Source organism: Gopherus flavomarginatus, chromosome 9 (assembly GCF_025201925.1).
Source record: "Gopherus flavomarginatus isolate rGopFla2 chromosome 9, rGopFla2.mat.asm, whole genome shotgun sequence".
Lineage (NCBI taxonomy): Eukaryota > Metazoa > Chordata > Testudines > Testudinidae > Gopherus > Gopherus flavomarginatus.
The window spans coordinates 79,779,526-79,792,763 of NC_066625.1; the positions used below are offsets into that span (position 1 = coordinate 79,779,526).

Below are 13,238 nucleotides of genomic sequence, written 5' to 3' on the forward strand. Positions count from 1 at the left end.
AAACTTGTTGCACATACATTACTCTAAATGAGTAAGAAACAGAGAAAGGCAAAAATGAGATGGCACTCAACTTTTGTAAGAAATGGAAGTGCAACACATCCACAGCAGGTCTACCTTAGCCCCCTAGACAGAGAACCCCCTCTTGTTTTATGAAAGGCATATTTTATGTTATCATTGTTTTATTTCCATATTTAAACATACACACACAGCTGGATAAATTGGGTAATTTACAGAGTTATATTTTATTTCTAGAGCTTCCTAAGAAGAGGATGAGTGCAAAATTAGCTTCAAGGGCTTTGACATGGATTTATGTCAAAAGGAACAGTTGCACCTGACTGCCGCAGGGGCAGCTGAAATAACACCTTCCCTGACTAGCTTAATTTAGTATTAATACAGCTAATGGGACATCCCTAGAACTCCATGTATACATAGGAATATGCATAGAATTCTGTAACGCCTTCGTTTTGCAATAAGATGTTACCCCTTGTTTCTTGGGGGCCAGAGGGGCTGGTCACAGGCCTGCAGGTGAAGTACAGAGAACTTAGCATGCAGAACCTTTGAAATCCCGGAATAAGTCATGTGTGGACTGGGCTCAGCATTCAAGATTCTCTCACACTCAAAATGTTGGCAATGGGAAACAGCTGAGGACAAACGGTGAGAATGAATTGCAGAGGCAGAGGGGAAATCTAGTCATAGTTTATAAATATATATGGGAGGAGAAATCGATCTAAGTTACGCAACTTCAGCTACATGAATAACGTAGCTGAAGTCAACACACTTAGATCTATTTACCGCGGTGTCTTCACTGTGGCAAGTTGACAGCTGACGCTCTCCCGTCGACTCTATCTGCGCCTCTCGCCCTGGAAGTGTTCCAGAGTCAATGGGAGAGCACTTCGCAGTCGATTTATCGTGTCTAGACTAGATGAGACAAATCAACCCCTGCTGGATCCATTGCTGCCCATCGATCCAGTAGGTAATGTAGACAAGCCCTAAGATGACTGAACAGTTATTACATTGTGCAGTGTGAGATGCTGAAATAAAAGAGAGGCGTTCGGGGGAGGGGAAAACAGGCTGGAGCCTGAATCCTCTCTCTCTTGTTATTTGTTCAGGTCATCCCACTAGTCAAGGCTTTCCTGATTAACAGGGTTCTATTTGAATAAAGCAAACATTCAGTTATAGTGCCTGTGGCTCTGTGTTCTCTTAGAACTCATTTATACTCACAAACATTGAACAGGCGAATGGCTCAGCACCTGCAAAAGGCACAACTTTTGAAACAACAACAAAAAAACAACCTTGTGTGACAGAAATCAGAACTGTGTGGGATTTGCAAGGGAGGACAAAGGAAAGAAAAAGCTCAGGTTCTGTTTGTTTTTAGAGACTGAGACGAAGTTAAAGTTAAGAAGGCCACATACAGTATTTATTAAGCACTTATATAAAAAGAAGCTATTCCAGCAATTGCTCAGTGAAGCTTTACTATAGCGTGTGATACACACATAAACATTAACATTGTTGAAGAGTCAAAAAGTCGATTTCCCTTTTGCAATAAGGCATCGTCAAAGACAGGTGCAAGCCAACCATTTGCCATCACAGTACATGAACACACTATAGCTCAGTGGGTATAGGCTCTGGGATGAGGCCAGGGATTGGGTGCGGACTGACCTCCAGCGGCTCCTGGTCAGTGGCACAGCTGGGGTGCAGAGGCAGGCTTCCTGCCTGTCCTGGCACCACAGACCACGCTGCACCCCAGAAACAGCCAGCAGCAGGTCCAGCTCCTAGGTGGAGGTGCACAAGCAGCTCCACCCTTCTCTCATGCACAGGCACCACTCCTCCACCCCCAACCCCAGCTCCCATAGGCCAGGTGTGGAGCTGGTTCTCGGGGGGGGGGGGCAGCGAATGGAGCCCAATGGCCCCCCTGCTTAGGAGCCAGGCCAGCTGCTGACTGCTTCTGGGGCGCAGCATGGTGTCACAACAGGTAGGAACTAGCCTGTCTAAGCCAGGGGACTTTTAATGGCCCATGAGACTTAATAGCCCAGTTGGCAGTGCTGACCAGAGCTGCCATGAGCCAGGTGCCTTCCATTCCGTGACCACCGCTCTAGTTGACCAAAGTTTGAGTTATTTAAAAAATAATGTTGTTTTTAACCACATAAAAGAAAAAACAGAACCATTGTTCACATTACCAGTCACTGACATGAGATCCAGGAGGAAATAAAGTCAATATCATACTTTGAAATGAGTAACATTTCATTTCAGTCCCACTGCTGTACATACCCCTACCTCCTTCTCTTCTGAACACATGTGGATATGAAATCTAGACAGGGAAGTTACACAGCAAAGCAATTTTCCTTGTGGTCCTCCATCTGTGTCTGTAATCATCTGTTTCCACCTGTTGTCTCTTGTCCTATACTTAGATTGTCATTTCCTGGGAGGGCAAGGACTGTCTTTGTTCTGTGTTTGTACAGAGCCTAGCACAATGGGGTCCTGATCCATGACTGGAGCTCCCAGGAGCTGCCACACTACAAATAATTGTTACAATAATTGCATTAGACTGTGTAAGCATAATGTGTTAAAAATCTGGACACTGTAAGTGAAGTATTATGGGCCTGCCATTTTTAGTACCCTTATCGACACTTGTGCTGCTGCCTGCCTTTCCAATACACAGGCAGTACAACAGTACTTGGCTTGGGTTTTTGTGGGCAATACGATGCACCAGCTATCGAGAAGGAGAGAAACGGGGTTTTAAAAATAGGAGCTCTATGAGCGATCAGCTGCAAAACTAAGAATTTACTGATGAGCTGAAGACCTATAAACTTTGATACTGAAGAAAGATGATCTTCACTCTGATGCCAAGTGGGTCAGACAGAGGAAGCATCTCCGCACTCTTCCAAGTCAAAGCAGAGTGGGAAAAGAATTAAGTACTACATGAGCAACTAAAAGGAAACACACTTCTGTCCATTTCAGCTTATTATGACCCATCACAAGTGGGCAAGAGTCGTCTCTGGCTGTGACATGAACACAAAGGCTTGCATCTAGAGCAGGTATTTGGAGACTGCACAGCAACTACTTGGGATTGCTATTATCGCCAAAAAAATCAGAATAACAACCTCCATTGATTATGTATGCATTGGGCCAAAACTGTTTCCATATTCAGGGATGCATCTCTGTCACAGGGTAACCTCACTTGCCCAAGTGATCAAACCTAAAACCAACCAAGTTTTCCCAGGGTTATGCTTATGGGACTTGGAAATCCTCCATCTGCCTCAGCAAAATAAAAAGATCACCGGCTGCATTAACACAACAACATGTTAACCATAAAACAATAGAACCTTTGGCCAACATGCATCCTACCCTGCATTAAGGGCAAAAATATAACTTTCTACTATGTCTTTTCCAAGATGCATCCAGTCTCTGTTGGATTCATGGTAAGGAGAGACTCCGTTCAATTTTAGTTTTTCTTTGAGTAACCAGTAGAGCTTTCTAAAACCTTTGCAGTTAGGAGGAGCGGATAGTAAGGAGGAGGTCTAGAAATTATTTATTCCTGTCCACACCACAGATGCATGGCCAGGAAGATTTCAAGTGAATGCCTTTAAAATAGTGTAGATAGAGTATTAGAGTAATTAATTGCTTGGGACTTAGCTGAGGAGGTGCACAGACAGCTAAAGACAAAGCACAGAGTTATTGGTCTTCCAAAGAAAATACATATGAAGAGGAATGAGGGAATTCTTCCACTGCCTCCTTTGGGAAGCAGCTGCTGAGCCAGAGCAGACATTTCATTGGTGGCCCCTTAAATACTTTTGACGAGAACTCCCAGTGGAAGAGCTAGAGCTGCAAGAGTCAGAAGAGAACTCAACAGGAAGGAGCACTCAAGGTTTCCCTAACATATACTCTACGATGTATGTATTAGTTTATGTAGTGCCTATCGCCAGGACAGCGAGGCCCATTAACAAGAGTTATCACTCCCATTTCTAAATGTTTTATTACATTAAGTGACAACCCCAAAATCACCCCCGCAAATGTGTATAACCCGAAGATTTTACAATGAGCATTTAAGCTCGCCAGACTCAGGCCTCTCCAAAGGGAACAGAGAAGTCTCAACTAAGGACCATCCTGGCATCAACCTGAGACTACAACTATAACGGCAAAAAACCGGACTTCTAATACACAACCAGTCACAATGCTGCAGCACCATGGATTGTACGGATGGATCCTATTATGCCATCGTACACAAGGCCAATGAGTGTTACCCTAGGAACTCCATATTTTATTTAACAGGGTACAATATAGCATGAAAGAGAACAGTCTACTTGTCCAGAGAAACTTGCAAGCTAAACAACCCTAAATAGGAGTCTTGAGACACCCTGAAAAACAACCTTCAGAGTCCAAGGAAGCTCAAAATATGTGGGCAACCAGCAGAGTGGGTTTGGGAGAGAGGAGGCCTGCCCTAGAGGTACCCAGAAACCCACGAAGAACCCACTGCAGACTCTTAAAGTACAATGCAAAAGACAACAATGTTCATCCTCATCCTTCAGTCTGCACCTTAAAGCTGGGTGTTAGCCAGGGCGTCTGTATTAAGCAGCCTGGAAAATTTTAGTTTAGGCTCTCCTAAACATACAAGAGATTAGAAGGTCCACAAAGGGAAAATCCTCTTCCATTCTATAGGCTTATCTATTTGACATGGGAGAACTCAGTAAAGGAGAGTTTAACATGGGTAATCTGATGAGCAGAAACATTCTTGAATAGTCTTGGGCTAAACCATATCCTGGGAGAGGAGATAAGCATACAACAACCATAACAAATTTAAAACAAGGACCTTCAGCAAAGCACCATGACAAACGTGAATTAAAAGAAAGGAGTAATGGCCCTTCATAAAGGGCAGGGCTTTATCAGGGTTCCACTGTACAAAACAGAGACCATCTAACAGCCCATTAAACCTGTTACAAATAATTATTAAATCAAAGGAGAGAAAAACAATGTCAGCCTTGTGTGTGTTTCATTGTTGAATAATGACAGTGTTTACCTTTCTAGTGTAAAGCATTACCGCTCTGGATCCAACTTAAAGGCAGAGCAGATGACAGATTTAATTATGTCTTTCCCTCTTAACTACCAGTGTCTGGGTTATTTATTAACCAGGCCTGCATATATTCATAGATTTGACTTGCTGTCTAATATACGAAGCTACAAGGCTCTGCTTCCCCACTACAGTTAGAATGGCTGCCTGGGCACTTTATGCAATCTTCCTTTATTAATTTGCGTGGTGTTTTTTTCCCTCTGGACCCACTAAAACGTCCATACAGCCAGAGGGCTGTGATTTAGTCAGAGTTCAGGAACTAAGCAGAGCCAGGACAGGTCAATAACTTAGATGAGAGCACAAAGGTAAACCCAGTAATACACTGCAGATGTGTTGCAATGGCTCCCTAGGTGTCACACTCCTCTCTCTAACTGTGTCTACACTAGCATATTGTTTTCTTACATCCCAATTTGGAACCACCACAGGGTGATAGCACAGCACAAGCACACACTGTATGAAATAGGAATCTTCCCTCCTAGGAAAGAAATAGTCAGAACTGGTTACATCCTCTCTTACTCTGTCTAAGGGTAAAGCTTTGTCTTGGAGTTTGTCAGCCATAAGAGCTGAGGCTGGAACTTGGTTCCTTCTATATTCCTGCTATTTAGGGCTGTACTTGACTGGGTGGAGACACTGGGCTTGCATCTAGGAGAGGAAGATTACAGCAAAGAAGCAGACTGGCTTTTTCACAAGCAAGCCTCTGGAAGGGGGAGAGATGTCTTTTCTCCCAGATCTCCTGGAAAATAGAGTTAAGGATATTTCCAAAGCTGCCTGGGTGCTTTAAAGTACTAGGGGTCAGTGTTTTAATGACATTCCCTGCACCTGGCACCTCCCATGCCCACAATGAACTCAGAGGGCTCAACAAGCTAGACAAAGGATCCAGAATACCAGCACATAGCCTAAATGAGTCCTGTGTTCTATCATTCAGGCTGTTCATAGCCAGGAGAGATATCTGGAGAGACTCCTGTGGACCGTTTTGGAAACTTCCACATACAGGTCTCTGTCAAGACAGCTGTTCTGGATGAGTAAGATGCAGAGGATGCTAATGAATCCAACCACCACCAAGCCTAAGGGTGGTTCTTAGAGAACTCCTCTGCCATATGGTCTGTCAGGTCCTCTAGAGAGAAATCAGAGTATAGAGAGAGGCTGCTACTGAGTTCACTTTGGGATGAGAGAACCATAACTCTTTGAGGCAGTCTTCTAGCCTGTATGCAGGTTTTTGGATAAGATAAGAACCACACTATGCATGGAACAATTTGAGTCAACACCTTGGAAAGAGAGAAGTGGACAAGGAGAATGAGCTAAGAGGGACCTCTTTGCAGAAAGTCAGGAAAACCCATGACTTTGCCTAGAGCAGAAGTGAAAGTAAGCCAGTATGATCAGGTACGGCAGCCGGTGCAGGGAGCCCCAGGCCCTTTAAAGCGCCACCAGAGCTCCAGCAGCTGGGTTCGGGCAGGGATATAAAGGGCTCGGAGCTCCGGCCCCGGCGGGGAGCCCCAGGTCCTTTAAATCACTGCCGGAGCCCCGCCACCGCTATCCCGCAATGGCAAGAGCGCCAAGGCCCTTTAAATCCCCACCCAAGCCCTGCCACCCCGGCATAGCAGCGGCAGGGCTTCTGCGGTGATTTAAAGGGCCCGGAGCTCCATGGCAGCCAGAGCTCACCCCTGAGCCCCGGGGCTCCCAGCCACCTCTGCAGCTGGTAGCCCCAGGTGATTTAAAGGCCCCGCCTCTTCCAGTTGAGGCCACACCTCTTCTGGTTTAGGCCACGCCCTCTGCTCAGGACTCCGGCGTACCAGTAAGTCCTTTAAGTTACTTTCACTCCTGCCCTAGAGCCTTGTCTGGTTTGATTTTTAAGACTACACATGTGAGGAGTCACTAGGCCCACTCCCCAGGCATTATTCTCTGCAGAGGAAAACAGAGCTGCGGAGGCAGCAGACTGGAGCACATTAGTGGTTTGTTCTACACTTGGATCCACCTGACTCTCCTCAAGTCCATGGCATCAAAAGTCAGAGGGGCCTTGGAGGAATAGGCTCTGCAAACCCATGGGGAACACAAAGAAGTCCTTAGAGAGGCCCAAAGACGGTGGCTGCAGAAGCAAGAATGGTGAGGGAAAAACCTCTCAGCCACTTTAAAGAAAAGAAAAGAAAAGTCATGGGTCTATCTAGGTATTTATGTAGCACTCACCACTGCAGTATCTGAGCACCTAAAGACATGAATATGCAGAACATATGCAATTTTTTCCAATCTCTGCAAGCGCTTGTCTAAGATTTAAAACCAGCCCCTCTTGCATCCTAAGTGAGACCTCTGCCCCGGGGCAACAAAGCACCCTGCATGTTTGGCAGCCTGACACTCTTTTCAGCATAAAGACCAGAAAAGTACGGTGTGTTGCAGGCCAGTCCTAAGGTGCATTGGCAGAGCGGTGTACTGGAAGCCCTCCTGCCTATACAGTGGGCATTGCAGTAGTGGACCCCCATGTTTGGCTCATGATAATAAGCCTTTGCCACTTAATAGCAGGAAAACAGAATTTTCCCTGAAAAATTAGAAAAACTAGACAGCTGTAGCCCTGAATTCTGATTGAAATCAACCACGAGCACCCATAAAAACAAGAACAGGGACAGCATCTTCATTGTTCAACAGGGACAGGATGTGAAATAGAGCAGTTTGCATTGTCAGAGGGTACACTGGAATTTTATTTTTTTCTGTTTGAATGAATCCAAAGATTCAAAGCTAAGTTGCTGAGCTTTGCCGAAATTTGGATCAAAACAATTCAAACTTGTTAAGTTTCAGATGATATGTCCTCAACACCAAACATTCCTTCCTGGAGAAGAAAAGTAGTTCACCTGAAAAAGTGGCCCAAATACCCAAATCTTGGCAAATTAGGGCTAAATTTCTACAATGAAAATCAGGTCCCTATCCCATCTCATTACCCCCTCTCACCTCAAGAGTCTGGCATATCTCCAATCAATGATCCCTTTGTAAATAGCTATCGTGGCTAGCTGAAAGATATAAAACTTGCTGTTCTGCAACTGGATCCTTTTTAGTTGATTATATAAGGAACATTTTCCAGAAAAGTGAGAAATTAAAAGATCACTCTCCTAAATCGTACTACAAGCATTATCCTACTTATATTTAATACACATCTCTAGACTTATTTAGCCACAGCTTACATGGACAGCCAGCTGGCAGCTTACAGTTACAATAAAACATACTATAAAAGTAAAACATGGAACTTGAACCTGTAAATACAAAAAATAATTTTGCTTCACTTACCTAAGCAAAGTTCTCATCAGAGACACACAATTTTCTGATATTAAAATCTGAGAGAGACCTGCAAGAGACCAAAAAAGCGCCATGAATGAACCATTTTAATTTCACATACTCAAAAGTGACAAAACAAAAAGGTCAACAGCTTAAAAAAAAACCAAAACACTCCATTATGATACGTTTCAAGCAGACCAAGTAGTGGAAAGGACGCTATTCAGAAAGCCTTCATGTCAGAAATAAAGGATCTGATCTTCCATTGCATTACACAAGTTTTATACCAGTGCAAGCCCACAGAAGTCAGTGGATTTCACTGGCATAAAGCTAGCATGGCATGGTAGAGAACCAGGCCCAAAGAATGTAGCTAAACTTTGTCACTGCCATGTTCAGACTTTATTTAATCATTGGCTTCTTTCTTTTACAAGCCAGCAGTGCTCAAGAGTGGAGAAAGGAGTAAACAGACAGCCGCCTAGTCTGGAAGAGGGTGGGTGGGGGAACTGAAACTGTCGGTCATTACAAATATCCAGACACTCCCAGACTGAAATTTCAACAGAAACATAGGAAGGCCCAACATTCTGTTCAGTATGTGGAACCTTGCAGTCTGTGGAACATATCACATGCATGTAACCATTAAGTTTTTAGCATCCAAATATGTGGTGGAGCTGTAGCTGGCATTAGGAAGGCAGCATTGGTGGCTGTACTGGCCCTTCCAAAATGGATATGGTGTGTGTATAGATATAGGTATAAAAACGTCTGAGGCTTGTTAGGGTTCACTATGAACAGCAAAAAGAAAGTAAATAAGCTAGATGAGATTGACTGTATTGGGCCACTAAATTGACAAGGGTGTTTAATAGTTAGCTGAAGAGGGAGAATTCTTTGTTCTCAGTATTAAAATTTGCACGGCTGGCCTTAGCTGAAGGACCATCATTCACTACTCTGGTACAGCTTAGTTAGGCTGATCTTCCTCTCAGACAGACAGTGCATTATCAGAAGTTCCTGCTATTCATTCTGCTTCCTGTTCCTTAGTGAAAGCCCCTTTTATTGCTACTCTTAGAGAGGTTGTTAAGCCAGGGGAAGACTTTAGGATACAGCAGATAAAGTACTTAGAATTATTCAGGAGAGGGCAACGGGAAGTTACACTGGCTGGTTACCGCTGCGCCAAAACTTAGAGAAAAGAATCTATTTTCTTCTTAGCAGATAAGAGAACCAACAATATTGCGATCAAAACTAGAGCAGCAGTGGAAAAAAATATTCTATTTTAGTTGAAATCTACATCTGGGATTTAGATTTAGTTGCATTAGCCAACTGAATGTGTTTGACTGGTAATTTATGTACACATGCCCAGAGACCAGGTGTGCTGGGAACATTCTAAAAAAATCCAATAAAAAAAATTAAATTGGGGGCTTGGGAGCAACTCACCAACCCATACAGGAAGACCCTTTCTGCTAAAGCTTCTCCAGGTGAAGTCAGTTCATGAATAACTTTAGAGGTCAGAGTCTTTTTGCCATTTGACTTCAATGGGAGCAGGACGCTGCTCTCAGTTTTCCTTAACCCGTGTCAGGTATCAGCAACCCCAAGCAATTATTTTGCAGATTTCCATATATTATTAAATGACTGTTCTCTATTCAAAAACCACCACGACAAGCCTGGCATAGTACTTGACTGTTCAGAAGGCCCTGAAAAGCTTAACAGCATCTGAAAATACTGTAAGGACTCTGAAAAACTATCTCCCTCCCATGGCCCAACAGCTTTTAAACAGGCTGTTTTGAAAAAGTAAGAAACAAACATACATTTTGGTTTGCCATCACAATATAGCTAAAAAATTAACTTGATACAAATGCAAGCACTTTGCAGGCTTCCAAAACAGGGATTTGGGGAAAAGTACATTGTTCACCAAAAGTTAAGACTAATGGCAAAAGATATGAAGGTAATGTCCACCCCTAAGAAGTCAGCTTAATAAATAAATGAATAAAAATAAAAGGGCACGCTGGTACCACACTTAAACCAGATCCGCCACCCTGAATCACTGCTCCATCCATTCAGAACATCTTGGCAAATCCTGTTTGAGGTATTCCCTCAAACCACAGTGAACGGAACAATCTCTGTGAGCAAAGGTAGTGGGACGTAGCCTAAGGTTTTGGATTATACAGACAGGAACATTTTTCCTGTAAAGCATAAGGTGATGTTATTCTTCAGACAACTTTGCTGCCAAAGTGTCAGAGAAGACAGGCAAACAATGTCCACCTGTGACAACGATGGGAGGGGACAAACCAATACTCAGGTTACAACAGGCCCTAATAAGGATAAGCCCCAGGTCCTCACCTGGAAGGTGAGGATAAGTGCCAGAGAGGGAGAGCATCTCTCTCTTGTTTACAGGGGTGGGGATGGAATTGCCTCAGTATGGCAGCTGTACTCACTCTGTAGAATGTGCCCAAGTTATTACACAGGGTTATTTAGTTCAAAATGAGTCGTAGGGTATGTCCACGCTCAACCCAGGTCTATGGGACCCGGGCTTGTGGACTCAGTATGTCCACGTCTATGCTTGAGCAGCCACACTGTATTTAACCCTGGATTTACAATTGCTGGACACAAGCCTCACAGCTGTGCTAAAATGTCCGTACTATACTATACTGATTCAGGTCTGAAGCTTGACCTGTGTCCACATGACAAAATGACTCTGCTTGAACTCAAGTCACAGCAGGACCCAGGCTCTGACCCACACCCCTAGCAGGGTCCTAGGATTCAGGTCCAGAGTACTTACTGACCTGTATCAGACCGAGTGAGAACAGAAACGGGACTTAGGCTCAAACATGAGTCAGAGCCCAGGCTTAGTGTGCAGTTTACATATACTCTTAGAGGTCTCCAAGGGAGGCCCCTCTTCCCCAAGATATCAATAGGCCCCAGAGTAGACAGCCCCAATCAGTTCATACTGACCCTCTGCCTGTCTCCGGCATCAACAGCATCCTTCCCTCCCATGTGATCTGTGGCAGGGAGGTGACAGTTTAACAAATGAAGTAGCACAAGTGTAATAGCAGAGCTTGCCATTAACACATCTGCTTCTTCAGACTGTCGTGATGAACTATTTCAGAATGGTGACACCTGTTAAAGCATGTAGCTACAAAACTACCAAAAACTGTCAATTTTCATACCAAAAGGAGATAAAATACACCCACACGTTAAAGTTGCTATTAACTAAAGATTTTAGGATTTCTGTACTAACTGCAACGCAAACCTACAGCAACGTTCACATTAATATAATTTCTGTAATTATATAAGCATTTATAAATGGGAATCAGGAGCTCTGCTACCAATGCATGTGTCCTTGGGCAAATCATCTAGGCCCATTTTATTTTAACAGGTCCACTAACTCTGGTTGCCCAGCTTGAGACATCTATGCGGATTTTCACCACATGCACTGCAGCACCCACTGACTCTAGCAGGAGTTGCAGGTGCTTTGTTTGCAGGCATCTGGTTTCAGTGGACATTTTTAGAAATGGTGACTCATTTCTTTGTGCCTGAGTTGCCCCACCTATTATAGGAGGATAATTATGCTTACCTAGCTGCATGATGTCTTTGCAAGCCCACATATAAAAAGCCAAAGTACTGTTATATATGTATACGATACACAGAAGGGCTTAAGCATATTCTTTAATTTGCATCTTGGCACTATTAGCACTGAATGTATCAAAACAAGTCAACGGGTGTTTCCTAGAATAGAAATGTTGTAATGGGATGACACGATGGAGCTTGTTTGTTCTGTACATTTTGTAAGCTAGTTGGTTCTGCCCTGTCAAAGTACAACCCTTGTTGCACCAATGTTTAATTAAAAACAATTAGGCAAGAACACTCAAACCTTCCAGCTTGTTCTCAGAGCGCAACACCGTAAGGTTATCCACAACAGCTGTGCAACCAGAGACATGCATTTTAGCCCGTTAAAAGGAACAGCCCTATGAGTTCTCTAGCTCAACAAGTAGCTTTGAGCTTGATGCAGAGTAAAATTCTATGCCCTGTGTTATGCAGGAGGTCAGACAAGTTTATCAATTTATCAGAACTGTCTCTTTTAGCCTTAAAGCTATGAGTTTGAGTTTTAACACAACAAGATTTATGCCTATTGTTCCACACCTGGATAGCACAAATCCTGCTCCATTTCAAAAGCTACCTTCTGTCCCAGTGATGGATACAAGAAGTCTCAACCAGAAAGAGAGTCAAGTGCTCTTTTGCATATCACTACCAGCATGCTCTGCTGGTTCACAGTTGTTTCAGAGATGCTGTTATTCTGAGATTAGAAATGTTGATGCTTTGGGGGAGCACTTAGTTCTTGTTCGGTTTGTTTAACAAGCCTGAATTGTGGAAAGTTTTAGAACACCTACACACATCCTTTTCTTAGCTTCCATATTCTTAAAAATCTAATATTTGGAATAACTGGTACTGAAAGAAGTGGAAGATATTTCAACAGTAGTTTCTTTGTCACTAGATGAATTTGCTGCAGCACACTGGTTTGTGTTTACAGATGCAACCGAATTTTCTACATGCTTTGCAAGGACCACCAGTGCATTATTAACTAATGTGAGTGTCTCTCTCAATGAAAATGTATTCATCCTACAGCGTGTAACGGTAACGAAGTTCACTTTGTGCAGAAAGTTTCCCACAAACCTGGACTCACTGGGAGATGTAATTTTAAAAAAATGGAAACCGAAGTTCAAATTAAAAGGTGATTATTTAAACACGCTGTGCTCTGAAATAGTCATAGCAATACCAAACTGGGATTTTATACCATGCCGGAAGAAGGTAAGGTAGGGTTACTACCACAAAATAAGGTGAAGAGCAACTGAAACAGTGTGCACAAGAGAGAAGCTCTGCAAGACCCAGAGTAAAAACATCTGCTCAACGTATGCAATGCTTTTCAGCTCTACGC

General features: G+C 43.4%; 1 protein-coding gene across 3 annotated transcripts in view; it reads right to left on the reverse strand.

Moving 5' to 3' along the window:
* The window catches only part of AKAP13 (A-kinase anchoring protein 13), a 343,718-nt gene that overhangs the window by 308,552 nt on the left and 21,928 nt on the right, over positions 1-13,238 (reverse strand). For 2 of the 3 annotated variants that reach the window (XM_050967378.1, XM_050967380.1), the window contains exon 2: positions 8,333-8,390. The exons of the other annotated variant lie outside the window; for it this stretch is intronic. The gene's annotated coding sequence lies outside the window, so the exon portion shown is untranslated. The remainder of the gene's footprint in view (positions 1-8,332; positions 8,391-13,238) is intronic. 3 annotated transcript variants of the gene reach the window in all.